The sequence below is a fragment of the Kogia breviceps genome, chromosome 5, assembly GCF_026419965.1.
Source record: "Kogia breviceps isolate mKogBre1 chromosome 5, mKogBre1 haplotype 1, whole genome shotgun sequence".
NCBI classification, from domain to species: domain Eukaryota; kingdom Metazoa; phylum Chordata; class Mammalia; order Artiodactyla; family Physeteridae; genus Kogia; species Kogia breviceps.
The window spans coordinates 21,289,793-21,302,521 of NC_081314.1; positions in this window are offsets into that span (position 1 = coordinate 21,289,793).

Here is a 12,729-nt window from a genome sequence, read left to right on the forward strand (position 1 = left end):
AATTCGAATGTTGGTGCATTTAATGTTGTCCCAGAGGTCTCTGAGGCTGTCCTTAATTCTTTTCATCCTCTTTCTTTGTTCTGCTTGTGGTAGTTATTTCCACTATTTTATCTTCCAGGTTACTTATCCGTTCTTCTGCCTCAGGTATTCTGCTATTGATCTCTTCTAGAGAATTTTTAATTTCATTTATTGTTTAATTCATCATTGGTTGTTTGCTCTTTAGTTCTTCTAGGTAATTGGTAAATGTTTCTTGTATTTTCTCCATTCTATTTCCAAGATTTTGGGTCATCTTTACTATCATTACTGTGAATTCTTTTTCAGGTAGACTGCCCTTTTCCTCTCCATTTGTTTGGTCTGGTGGGTTTTTACCTTGCTCCTTCATCTGCTGTGTGTTTCTGTCTTCTCATTTTGTTTAACTTACTGTGTTTGGAGTCTCCTTTTCGCAGGCTGCAGGTTCATAATTTCCGTTGTTTTTGGTGTCTGCGCCCAGTGTGTAAGTTTGTTTCAGTAGGTCATGTTGGATTCCTGGTGGAGGGGACCAGTGCCTGTGTTTTGGTGGATGAGGCTGGATTTGTCTTTCTGGTGGGCAGGGTCGAGTCCGGTCGTGTGTTTTGGGGTGTCTGTGAACTTATCATGATTTTAGGTAGCCACTCTGCTATTGGGTGGTGTTGTGTTCCTGTCTTGCTAGTTGTTTGGCATAGGGTGTCCAGCACTGGAGCTTGCTGGTCATTGAGTGGAGCTTGGTCTCAGCATTGAGACAGAGATCTCTGGGAGAGCTTTTCATATTTGATAGTACATGTGGCTGGGAGGTCTCTAGTGGACCAATGTCCTGAACTTGGTGTCCCACCTCAGAGGCTCAGGCCTGACACTTGGCTGGAGTACTAAGACCCTGTCAGCTACATGGCTCAGAATGAAAGGGAGAAAGAAAAGAGAAGAGAAGAGAAGAGAAGAGAAGAAAAGAAAAGAAAAGAAAAGAAAAGAAAAGAAAAGAAAAGAAAAGAAAAGAAAAGAAAAGAAAAGGAAAGAAAAGAAAAGAAGAGAAAAGAAAGGAAAATAAGAGAAGAGAGAAAGAAAGATGCAAAGAAGGAAAGAAAGAAGAAAGAAAGAAAGAAAGAAAGAAAGAAAGAAAGAAAGAAAGAAAGAAAGAAAGCAGGAAGGAAGGAAGGAAGGAAAGAAAAGAAAGAAAGAAAGAAAGAAAAGAAAGGAGGGAGGGAGGGAGGGAAGAAAGAAAAGGAAGGAAGAAAGAAAGAAAAGAAAGAAAGAAAGGGAGAAAGAAAGGAAAAAAGATAGAAAATATAAAGTTATTAAAATATAAAATAAAAAAATTATTATTAAAACTAAATAAATTAGAAAGTAATTTAAAAATGAAAGAAAGGAAGAAGAGAGCAAACAAACCAAAAAACCAATCCACCAATGATAACAAGCACTAAAAACTATACTAAAAAACAAACATACAAACAAACAAAAACAGACAGAACCCTAGGACAAATGGTAAAAGCAAAGCTATACAGACAAAATCACACAAAGCAGCATACACATACACATTCACAAAAAGAGAAAAAGGAAAAATATATTTTTTTAAAAAGTAAGAGAGTAACCAAATCAATAAACTAATCTACCAATGATAATAAGCTCTAAATACTAAACTAAGATAAACATAAAACCAGAAACAAATTAGATGCAGAAAGCAAACCCCAAGTCTACAGTTGTTCCCAAAGTCCACCTCAATTTTGGGATGATTTGTTGTCTATTCAGGTATTCCACAGATGCAGCGTACATCAAGTTAACTGTGGAGATTTAATCCACTGCTCCTGAGGCTGCTGAGAGAAATTTCCCTTTCTCTGTGTTCGCACAGCTCCTGGGGGTCAACTTTGGATTTGGCCCGGCCTCTGCATGTAGGTCACCTGAGGGTGTCTGTTCCCTGCCCAGACAGGGTGGAGTTAAATGAGTGGCTGATTAGGGGGCTCTGACTCACTCAGGCTGGGGGGAAGGGAAGGGTACGGAACGTGGAGTGAGCCTGCAGTGGCAGAGGCCAGCGTGATGTTGCAACACCCTGAGATGTGTTGTGTGTTCTCCCAGGGAAGCTGTCCCTGGATCAAGGGATGCTGGCTGTGGTGGGCTGCACAGTCTCCCAGGAGGGGAGGTGTGGATAGTGACCTGTGTTTGCACACAGGCTTCTTGGTGGCTGCAGTAGCAGCCTTAGCATCTCAATCCCGTCTCTGGGGTCTGCACTGATAGCCGCGGCTCGTGCCCATCTCTGGAGCTTGTTTAGGCAGTGCTCTGAATCCCCTCTCCTCGCACACCCCAAAACAATGGTCTCTTGCCTCTTCAGCAGCTCCAGACTTTTTCCCAGACTCCCTCCCGGCTAGCTGTAGCACACTAGTCCCTTCAGGCTGTGTTCATGCCGCCAACCTCAGTCCTCTCCCTGGGATCCAACTGAAGCCCAAGCTTCAGCTCCAGCCCCCGCCCACCCCAGCAGGTGAGCAGACAAGTTTCTCGGGCTGGTGCTGCTCGGCACTGATCCTCTGTGTGGGAATCTCTCCGCTTTGCCCTCTGCTCCCCTGTTGCTGCGCTCTCCTCCATGGTCCAAAGCTTCCCCCACCACCATCCCCCATCTCTGCCAGTGAAGGGGCTTCCTAGTGTGTAGAAACTTTTCCTCCTTCACAGCTCCCTCCCAGAGGTGCAGGTCCCATCCCTATTTTTTGTCTCTTTTTTTTTTTTTTTTTTTTTTTTTTTTTTTTTTTTTTTTTATTGTGCCCTACACAGGTACGTGAGGAGTTTCTTGCCTTTTGGGAAGTCTGAGGTTTTCTGCCAGCGTTCAGTAGGTGTTCTGTAGGAGTTGTTCCACATGTAGATGTATTTTTGATGTATTTGTGGGGAGGAAGGAAATCTCCACGTCTTACTCCTCTGCCACCTTGAAGGTCCCCAGAGGCTCTTTAAATAAAAGATGATGCTGTTGAAAAGTGGGCATCCATGAAGTGGAGTGGAAAGTAGCACATTTAGATATTTATCATACCACTTCCCTCTTGAGTCTGTCCTTTGAATCACAGACAACTTCTCAGCCAATCCACATTAACTCTGATCTTCATGAATGGGATGCAATACTTGATAGCCAAGTTCTTTTGGGGAGGAGGCAACACTACCAGCAAAAGCTTCTGTCTGTCCCTGTGAAGTGTGACCTGACCCAACTGGAAGAATGCTGCTACCAAAAAAACATGCCCAATCAATGTAACCTGGAGTCCACTTATTGAAGACTCACTACCACAAACTTATAAGGGAATATTACCTTCATTTTACTGATGTGGAGCTGAGGCTCAGAGAGGTTAAGTAACTTGCCCAAGTTCACAAAACAAGTGAGGAAAAGCCAAGATGTAAATACAAAATTGCTCGAGGCCCAATCTCAAATTCACTGTTCTCCAACCTCTATATTCACCAGGCTTTATAAGGCTGGAGCTTGGACTCTGCAAACCAACATTTCAGTTTTTCCAGCTGCTCACTTTGAGGCAACACCAATTGTGGGCACTAGAGGGAGACTGCAAAGTTGGTGGAGAGAGAAAAGGATGTGCTTTCTCCTGTTTGCTTCCTGTTACTCTAAGTGTCACCCCAGAAATGCCTCCTCACCCCAACATTAGCAGATTCTTCCTGTGGCAATAGCTGAATCTAGTTTGTAGTTTCTTTGACATGTAAAACTAGCCTCAGGAACACTTGCACCAGCCAGCCTGGGCTACCTCCTCAGAGGTCTGGGTCCCAGGCCCCAGGACCATCCTCTGAGTTTACAAGTTTTAATAATTCTAACCTCTTCCACCTGTTTCCCCCAAACCTGGGGGGGTGGCTGCATCCTGCAGTTACTGTCTCTGATACTTCAATGTTCTCTTTTTTACTTTTTCAATTATGTAGCTAACAATTCTTTAAATTTCACTCCCCACTCATGTCCTGCATTTGCCTCCATAAGGCAAAGTGAGTGGGACTGTCCCTTCCCCTTACTCAGATCCTACCAGATTAGCTTTCATTTTATTTAGGGTGTGGGGTCCTAGGAAGGAAACTGAAGTTTATTTAGTAGTGTCTGCTGGAACTTTTTGGTCACTGAGTATTCTTAATTTAATATATATTATTTTTCATCAACTCTATTGAAATATAATTTATGGAAAATAAACTATTACTTCAAAGGATACAATCCGATGCATTTTGATATATATATACATGAGAAACCATTGACACAATCAAGATTTGCCCCCAGCCAAGGTTTCCTCATGCCCTTTTACAGTCCCTCCCTCTACCTGGGACCCCAGACAACCAACAACTGACTGCTTTCTGTAGCTATAAATTAGCTTGCATTTTCTAGGATTTTATATAAATGGAATCATACTAGTATGCAGGCTTTTGTGTCTGGCTTCTTTCACTCAACATAATGATTTTGAGATTCATTCATGTTGCTGCATTTATCAATCATTCAGTTCTTTTTATTGCTAAGTAATAATCTATCGCACAGATGTACCATAGTTTGTTTATCCATTAAAGTGTTGATTCACATGTGGGTAATTTCCAGTTTGGGGTTACTATGACTAAAGCTGCTATGGATATTTATGTATAAATCTTTGTATGGTAAACACCTAGGCACAAAGATATATATATATATATATATTTTTTTTTTTTTTTTTTTTTTTTTTCGGACGTGCAGGCTCAGTGGCCATAGCTCACGGGCCCAGCTGCTCCGCAGCATGTGGGATCTTCCTGGACTGGGGCACGAACCCGTGTCCCCTGCATCGGCAGGCGGACTCTCAACCACTGCGCCACCAGGGAAGCCCAAGATATGTTATTTTTAAATTGAGGTGTAACATACATAAAATGCACAAATAATAAATATGCAGACTGACAATTTCTTATATTCATATACACCAATGTAACACCACCCAGATTGATTTAGAACATTTTCAACACACAGAATGTCCCTCTGTGTCCTTCCCAGTCATCAGACTCCTGCAGAGGTCATCACTATTCTGATTTCTGTCTCCATTGATTGCATTTTCTTGTTTTGGTACATCATATAAATGGAATTATAGAATATGTATGCACCCTTTGTGTCTGGCTTCTCTTGCTCAGCATGTGTGTGAGATTCAGTCATGATGTTAAGCATAATTGGAGTTTATTCTTTTTATTGAAGTGCTGTGTTACATTTTATGGACATACACTTATTTATTCCCTTGTTGATAGATATAGGGTTGTTCCCAGTTTTATTTCACTTATGAATATAGCTACTATGAACATCCTTGTACACACCCTTGGTGAACATATAATCTCATTTTTCTTGGCCCAGGAATGGAATTGTTGGATAATGGGGCAGGTTTATGGTTAGTTTTCCAAAGTGTTTTTATCAGTTTACACACCTACCACCAATGTATGACAACTTCAATTACTCCATATCCTCATCAATACTTGGCATTGAGATCTTTTTAATTTTAGTCATTCTAGTAGATACGTCATGCAATCTCATTGTGATTCTAATTTATATTTCCCTGATGAAAAATTATGTTGGGAACTTTTTCATGTACACATTGGTCATTTGGATATACTCTTTTGTGAAGTGTCTATTCAAGGCTTTTGCCCATTGTAATTGAGCAATTTATCTTTTTATTATTGATTTATAGGAGTTCTTTACATATTCTGAGTATAAAGCCTTTGTTACATTCATGTACAACAAATACATATATCCTAGTCTGTGGCTTCCATTTTCATTCTCTTCAGTGTATTTTGATGAACAGAATTTATTTTAAAAGTTTAATGTATCAACTTTTATGAAAAGTGCTATTTGTGTCCTCTTTACAAAATCTTTGCCTATCCCAAGGTCACTTAACATCCATTTAAGATCATTTAGCTACATAAAAGTTCAGGGTTTCAAGGGCCAGGGCTCACATACTGTGTGATAAATCTTGGGTCCTACACCCTAGTAGACAGCCCTGACATCATACATGAGGGGTGAGTGGGAGCAAGAAAAGCAATTTGGGGCAAAAAGTTAGAGACAGATCTCAGGAGAGATGAAAAGGTTATGAAGGGAGATGCAGAGATGTGGAAAGACAAGATGGAGAGAAGCAGAGAGAGGAAAAGAGAAAGAGGGTGAGGAGGGAAGGGATGTCTTCCCAGCCTGAGCAAAGTATCCCTCTGTCTCAGGAATCCCAGCACTCTGGCAAAGCAGGGACCCACCAAGTGGGCAGGACTAGAGTCAGGGGAACAGAAACAAGATCAGAAGTTCCTTCGCCAGACCTCCTAACCCTCCCTTCCCTCTCTGTGCTCAGGCTAATAAGCACTTACCCTTGAAAAACACTTTTTAAAACATCGGCTGATTTTGTTATAAGAAATCTTCATTTCCCAAGGATGTGCTGAGACATCATTACATTAAGGTGTATCTGAGCCACATCTAGGTTGTGACCAATATCCAGAAATTAACCCTGACAAAATGTGTAGTAATTATAAATGTGGACTTTGAAGTCATATAAACCTAGGTGCCTTTACTTACCCACTCCTGTCCTTGGGCAATTTCATAAACTTCCGTGAGTCTCAGTTTCCTCATCTATTAAATAAGCATTTATTTATTCATTTATTAGCAAATACTTATTGAGTACCTATTATGTGCTAGAGACTATTAATGTCCAATAAAAATTATTTACTCCCATGAAGCTTGCCTTCTAAGGGGAAGCAGACAATAAACACGATGAAACAGTATAATGTATAGTACGTTATACAGCAATAAGTAGGGAACAACTGGAAAAATGGAGTTGCTGTTACCTAGGATGGGGAAGGATGCAGGAGGTGCCAGATGAGGGGATATATCAGGGCCTCACTTTTGGGTACATTATGTTTTAGATGCCTAAGGAGATGTCAAGACACTTGATATACAAGTTCAGGGAAGAAGTGCAGATTAGAGATACATGTTTGGAAGTCATTAATGAATAAGTAGTATTCAGAGCCATAAAACTGGAGGAGATCATCCAAGGAGTGATTGTAAAGAAAGAATATGAAAATGCTGCTCCACTCACAGGGTTGGTGGTGGTGGTAGTGTGTGTGTGTGTGTGTGTGTGTGTGTGTGTGTGTGTGTGTATGAGGTTTAGTTGGATTAATACTAAGAGCTTTATTTATTGAGTGCTTAATATGCACCAGATGCTGTGCCAAGAGTTTTATATCCCTTAACTCATTTAATTTTCTAGGAAGTAAGTGATATTATTTTCTCCATTTTAAAGATGATGTTACTGAGAAAGTTTATATTTGCCCAAAGTCATGGAATTAGTAAGTGATAAAATGGGGATTTGAACCCAGAACGCATGTCCTTAATCCATATACTTCATCTCACATAATCTAATATAAAAATCTAATACCCACTGGTCATTCTACATTATAATCACTTAATTAAATGCCCCCTCCACTACATATCAGTTTGTGCCTTGGGCGATAACTTGTTTGACCATGGTTTGAGATCCTCAGTTTCAAATGGGCAAATTAATAATAATAATGACTCTTCTGCCCAACTAATAGAGCTACTGTGAGGGCCATATGAGGTAATGTCTAAAGAATTATATCTCCATACTTGTTACAGAACATCATCGCTATCACTGCAAAATAAGCCTGAGTTTTGTAAATATGATAGGATCGGATCAAATTAGTTCTGTTCATAAAATATACACTCCAGGTGCAGAAAAGCATTACACTTTAGACAAATGCTATTCTTTGCATGATATGTTTGACCTTGACTCGGGACTTCAGCAACTGGCAGCTCATAAACTGGAACATACACTGAAATACGTGCAGAAATAAAAACAGAAAATTTCCATAATGGCAAAATTTTTTTTTTAACATCTTTATTGGAGTATAATTGTTTTACAATAGTGTGTTAGTTTTCCCTCTACAACAAACTAAATCAGTTATACATACACACATGCTCCCACATCTCCTCCCTCTTGCATCACCCTCTCTCCCACCCTCCCTATCCCACCCCCCCAGGCGGTCACAAAGCACAGAGGTGATCTCCCTGTGCTATGCAGCAGCTTCCCACCAGCTATCTAATTTACATTTGATAGTGTATATATGTCCCTGCCACTCCCCCACTTCGTCACAGCCCACCCCTCCCCCTCCCCATATCCTCAAGTCCATGCTCGAGTAAGTCTGTGTTTTATTCCCGTCCTACCACTAACCTCTTCATGACATTTTTTTCCCTTAGAGTCCATATATATGTGTTAGCATACGGTATTTGTTTTTCTCCTTCTGACTTACTTCACTCTGTATGACAGACTCCAGGTCCATCCACCTCATTATAAATAACTCAGTTTCATTTCTTTTTATGGCTGAGTAATATTCCATTGTATGTTTTGAATTGTTTTTTTCAGTTACACTATTGGAATGTCTCAACATTAAATTATCTTTTTAAGTTTCTGGACTAATGTAAAAGCATTTTAGTTGGGTAAGAATTATTTGCTTCCCTGTTTCTTGATTTTAATATTAGGAAATATTTCCATACATAATACACATTCCCATAGCCAGAAGGAATTTGACCTAGGACCTCAAATGCCTGCTTCGTGCTTTTTAAGGAGCTAAAAAACAGGTAGACAAAGTGTGGAATGTGAAGTCAGAAGACGAGCATTAAGTTCTTTTTTTAAAAAAAATTTATTTATATTTTGGCTGCTTTGGGTCTTCATTGCTGTGCACAGGCTTTCTCTAGCTGTGGCGAGTGGGGGCTACTCTTCATTGCAGCACGTGGGCTTCTCATCGCAGTGGCTTCTCTTATTGTGCAGCATGGGCTCTAGGTGCACAGGCTCAGTAGTTGCATCTCACAGGCTCTAGAGAGCAGGCTCAGTAGTTGTGGTGCACGAACTTAGTTCCTTCGTGGCATGTGGGATTTTCCCAGACCAGGGACTGAACCCATGTCTCCTACATTGGCAGGCAGATTCTTAACCACTGCCCCACCAGGGAAGTCCCAAGCATTAAATTCTAATATGCTAGCTAAACCTTTACACAGCAAGTTTAAAGTATTTTTTTCTCCTCTTCACAGTGCCTGCTCACAGATATGGCATGATGTTAAGACTTGAACAGGAGATCTCCTTGATCTTGGGTTATTTCACTGACCACCAATAAGCAGAGTTTTGTTAGGAACTTTTCACTCAAAACAATATAAGATGGAAAATACAGAACTACAATTGACTAAACATCCACTGGCCCCCCAGTTATATGCTTATCGCTGTACCCCATACACTAAGGAGATAAAAAGAATAAATAAAAGTTGTGGTCCTTGCTACCTAACAGCCACACTTAGATGAAAAATAATTTTAAAGATTTATAAGCCAGATTTGAACAAAAATAAACAATATGAGAATGACCATGATTCTTAGTGTGTGGAGGAAACTCAAAATGAGGAAAAATTATTATAAAATCATCAGGAAAGAGTTCATGGAGGTTGATGGGAGATAGCTATATCCATCTGTACCATTTTATTTCCTACCAGACAATTTATTAGTTTCTGCAAGCACAGGCCTTGGGTGATTTTGATTGACATTTCATTGCTCTGTGACTTGGTTTCTTCATTTATCAAACAGAAAATCAAACTCATTTCTTATATAAATCTCAGGGTGACAGTTGGAGAACACTGAGAAATACCTCATTTTACTATTGCAGATATATTTGAGATAAAATGCAGATAAATTAAATTACATGTCATAGACACTTATAACTATGATAATTAAGAGATAGCCCAGTGAGTCAACTTACCTCTGCAGCCTAAACTTAAGATAGGTAAAAATAAAGATCTTATGACAAAGTAGATTCACACAGAATTGTGAATGAAGCTTTCAAGTTTTTAAACATTTCAATCAGCATTTTTAATGTACCAGGAGTGGGATGTTGAGAAATAAATCAGTAACATGCTTCTAACAAGGAAATAAGGGCTTTTTTTTTGAGAATTAAGTTCTTTTAAAAAATCGGGTCAAAATTAATTAACTTGATTGCTGCCAGGAGCATCTGAACCATTTATTTTTCCTGTGTTAATTGGACAGCAGAGATTTCCCCGGTGAATTCCTTAGTGAAAGGTGTAGAAGAAGTTCTTCCATCTAATTCAACCTGTGAGAAATGGCCCAGGAAATGTTTGTCAAATAAATAAATCAGTAAATGAATGAATTAATCAATCATTAAAAATAGACATTTATATGCTGAAAATGATCCTGTTCTTTTGAAGTAATGATCTGTAATTAGTACTGCTTTGTCAAGTATTTTTCTGTTCTAAAATTAAAGTTACAGGGAGTGTGGCCAAGATGGCAGAGCAGGAAGACCCTGAGTTCACCTCCTCCCACAAGCATACCAAAAATATAACTACTTCAAGAGCAAATATCTATGAGAATGACCTGATGACTAGCAGAAAAGGTTTTCCACAGTTAAAGATATAAAGAAGGAACTACCACAAGATTGGTAGGAGAAGTGAAGATGCAGTAGAGTCAAAACACACACTCCCAGGGAGGCAACTCACAAACAGAAGGATAATCACAATTGCAGGGGTTTTCCCAAAGGAGTGAGGGGTCCAAGCCCCACATCTGCCTCCCCAACTAGGGGGTCCTGCATGGGGAAGAAGAGTCCCTTGAATGGCTGCCTTTGAAGGCCAGTGGGGCTTGTATACATGAGAGCCACAGCATGTAGAAAACAGAGATTCCACTTAGAAAGGGTGCATGAAAAATCTCACATGCTCCAAGACCCATGGCAGAGGCAGTGATTTGAAAGGAGCCCGGGGCAGACCTACCTGCTGATCTTGGAGAGCCTCTGGAGAAGCAGGAGGCAATGAGAACTCCCCCTGGGGACACAGGTGCTGGCAGCAGCCATTTTGGGGATCCTATCTACCATGAAGACACTGGTACTGACAAACACCATTTGGAGTGCTCTTGCTAGCCTAATAGTGCCTGGGGGTTTACCTGCCCACCAGCAGGCCAGCACCAGTCCTGGGAACCCCCAGGCTGAGTAGACAGCCGCATAGGGACCTGGCTCCACACACCAGTAGATGGCAGCCACTGCACAAGGCAGGGCCTGGCAGCCAATCAGGCCAAGTCAGTCCCACCTATCAGCTCACCCACAGTAGTCGTCCCCACTACAACAGAAGGGCCCACACCCACACAACTCACAAAGGAAGCACCCCTAGAGCATATCGTTTTGATGACCAAAGGGGACTGTGCTGCTGGGCCCCATTAGGATGTATCCTACATAAGGTCATTTCTCCAACATCAGGGAAATGACCTACCTAATACATAGAAATAGGCACAGAGAATTAAGCACAATAAGGACAGAGAGGAACAAGTTCCAAATGAAGGAAGAAGATAAAACCTCAGGAGGAGAACTAAGTGAAGTGGTGATAAGCAATATCTGATAAAGAGTTCAAGGTAATGATCATAAAGATGTTCAACAAACTCAGGATAAGAATAGATGAACACAGTGAAAAGTTTAACAAAGAGTTTGAAAATATAAAGAAGAATGAAGCAAAACTAAAGGATACATAACTGAAATTTTAAAATACACTAGAATGAATTAATAGTAGTTTCGATAATACAGAGGAATGGATCAGCAGACTACAAGATAGAGAAATGGAAATCACTCAAGCTGAACAGAAAAAAAAGAAAAGAGAATTTTTAAAAATGAGAAGAGTTTAAGAGACCTCTTGGACAATATGAAGCATTCTAACATTGCATTATAAGGATCCCCAAAGGAGAAGGAAAGGCAGATATCTTATTTGAAGAGAAAATTGATGAAAACTTCCCTAGCATGAGAAAGGAAACAGAAATGCAGGTCCAGGAAACAGAGTCCCAAACAAGATGAACCCAGACAGGTCCACACCAAGACATATTGTAATTAAAATGGCAAAAGTTAGAAATAAAGAGAGAATTTTAAAAGCAGCAAGAGAAAAGCAACTAGTTACATACAAGTGAACTCCCATAGGACTATCAACTAAGTGTTCAGCAGAAACTTTGCAGGTCAGAAGGGGATGGCATAATATTTTCAAAGTGATGAAGAGGAAAACCTACAACCAAGAATAGCCTACCTGGGAAATTATATATATATATATATATAATTTATATATATGTATATAATATATATGTAATATGCATGTGTGTGTGTATATATACAGGCTGTTATACATGAAACTCATGGTAACCACAAACCAAAAATCTATAATACATACACACAAAAAATAGAGACAGGAATCCAAACATAAAACTAAAGATAGGCATGAAATCACAAGAAAAGAGAGCAAAAGAAGAAGAAAGGAACAGAAAGAACTAAAAAACAACCAGAAAACAAAATGGCATTAAGTATATACCTGGCAATAGTTACTTTAACTATAATTGGACTAAATATTTCAATCAAAAGACAGAGTGGTGGAATGAATACAAAAGCAAGACCTATATATATGCTGCCTGCAAGAGACTCACTTCAGATCTAAAGACACACAGAGACTGAAAGTGAGAGGATAGAAAAATATATTCCATGCAAATGAAAAGAAAGCTAGGGTATCAAACTTATATGAGACAAAATAGCCTTTAAAACAAAGACTGTAACGAGACAAGGAAGGACATTACAGTGTAAAGGGATCAAGTCAAGAAGAAGATATGACAATTGTAAATATATATGCACCAAAACAGGAGCACCTAAATACAAAATTCAAATATAACAGACATAAAGGGAGAAATTGACAGTAACACAATAATAGTAGGGAGA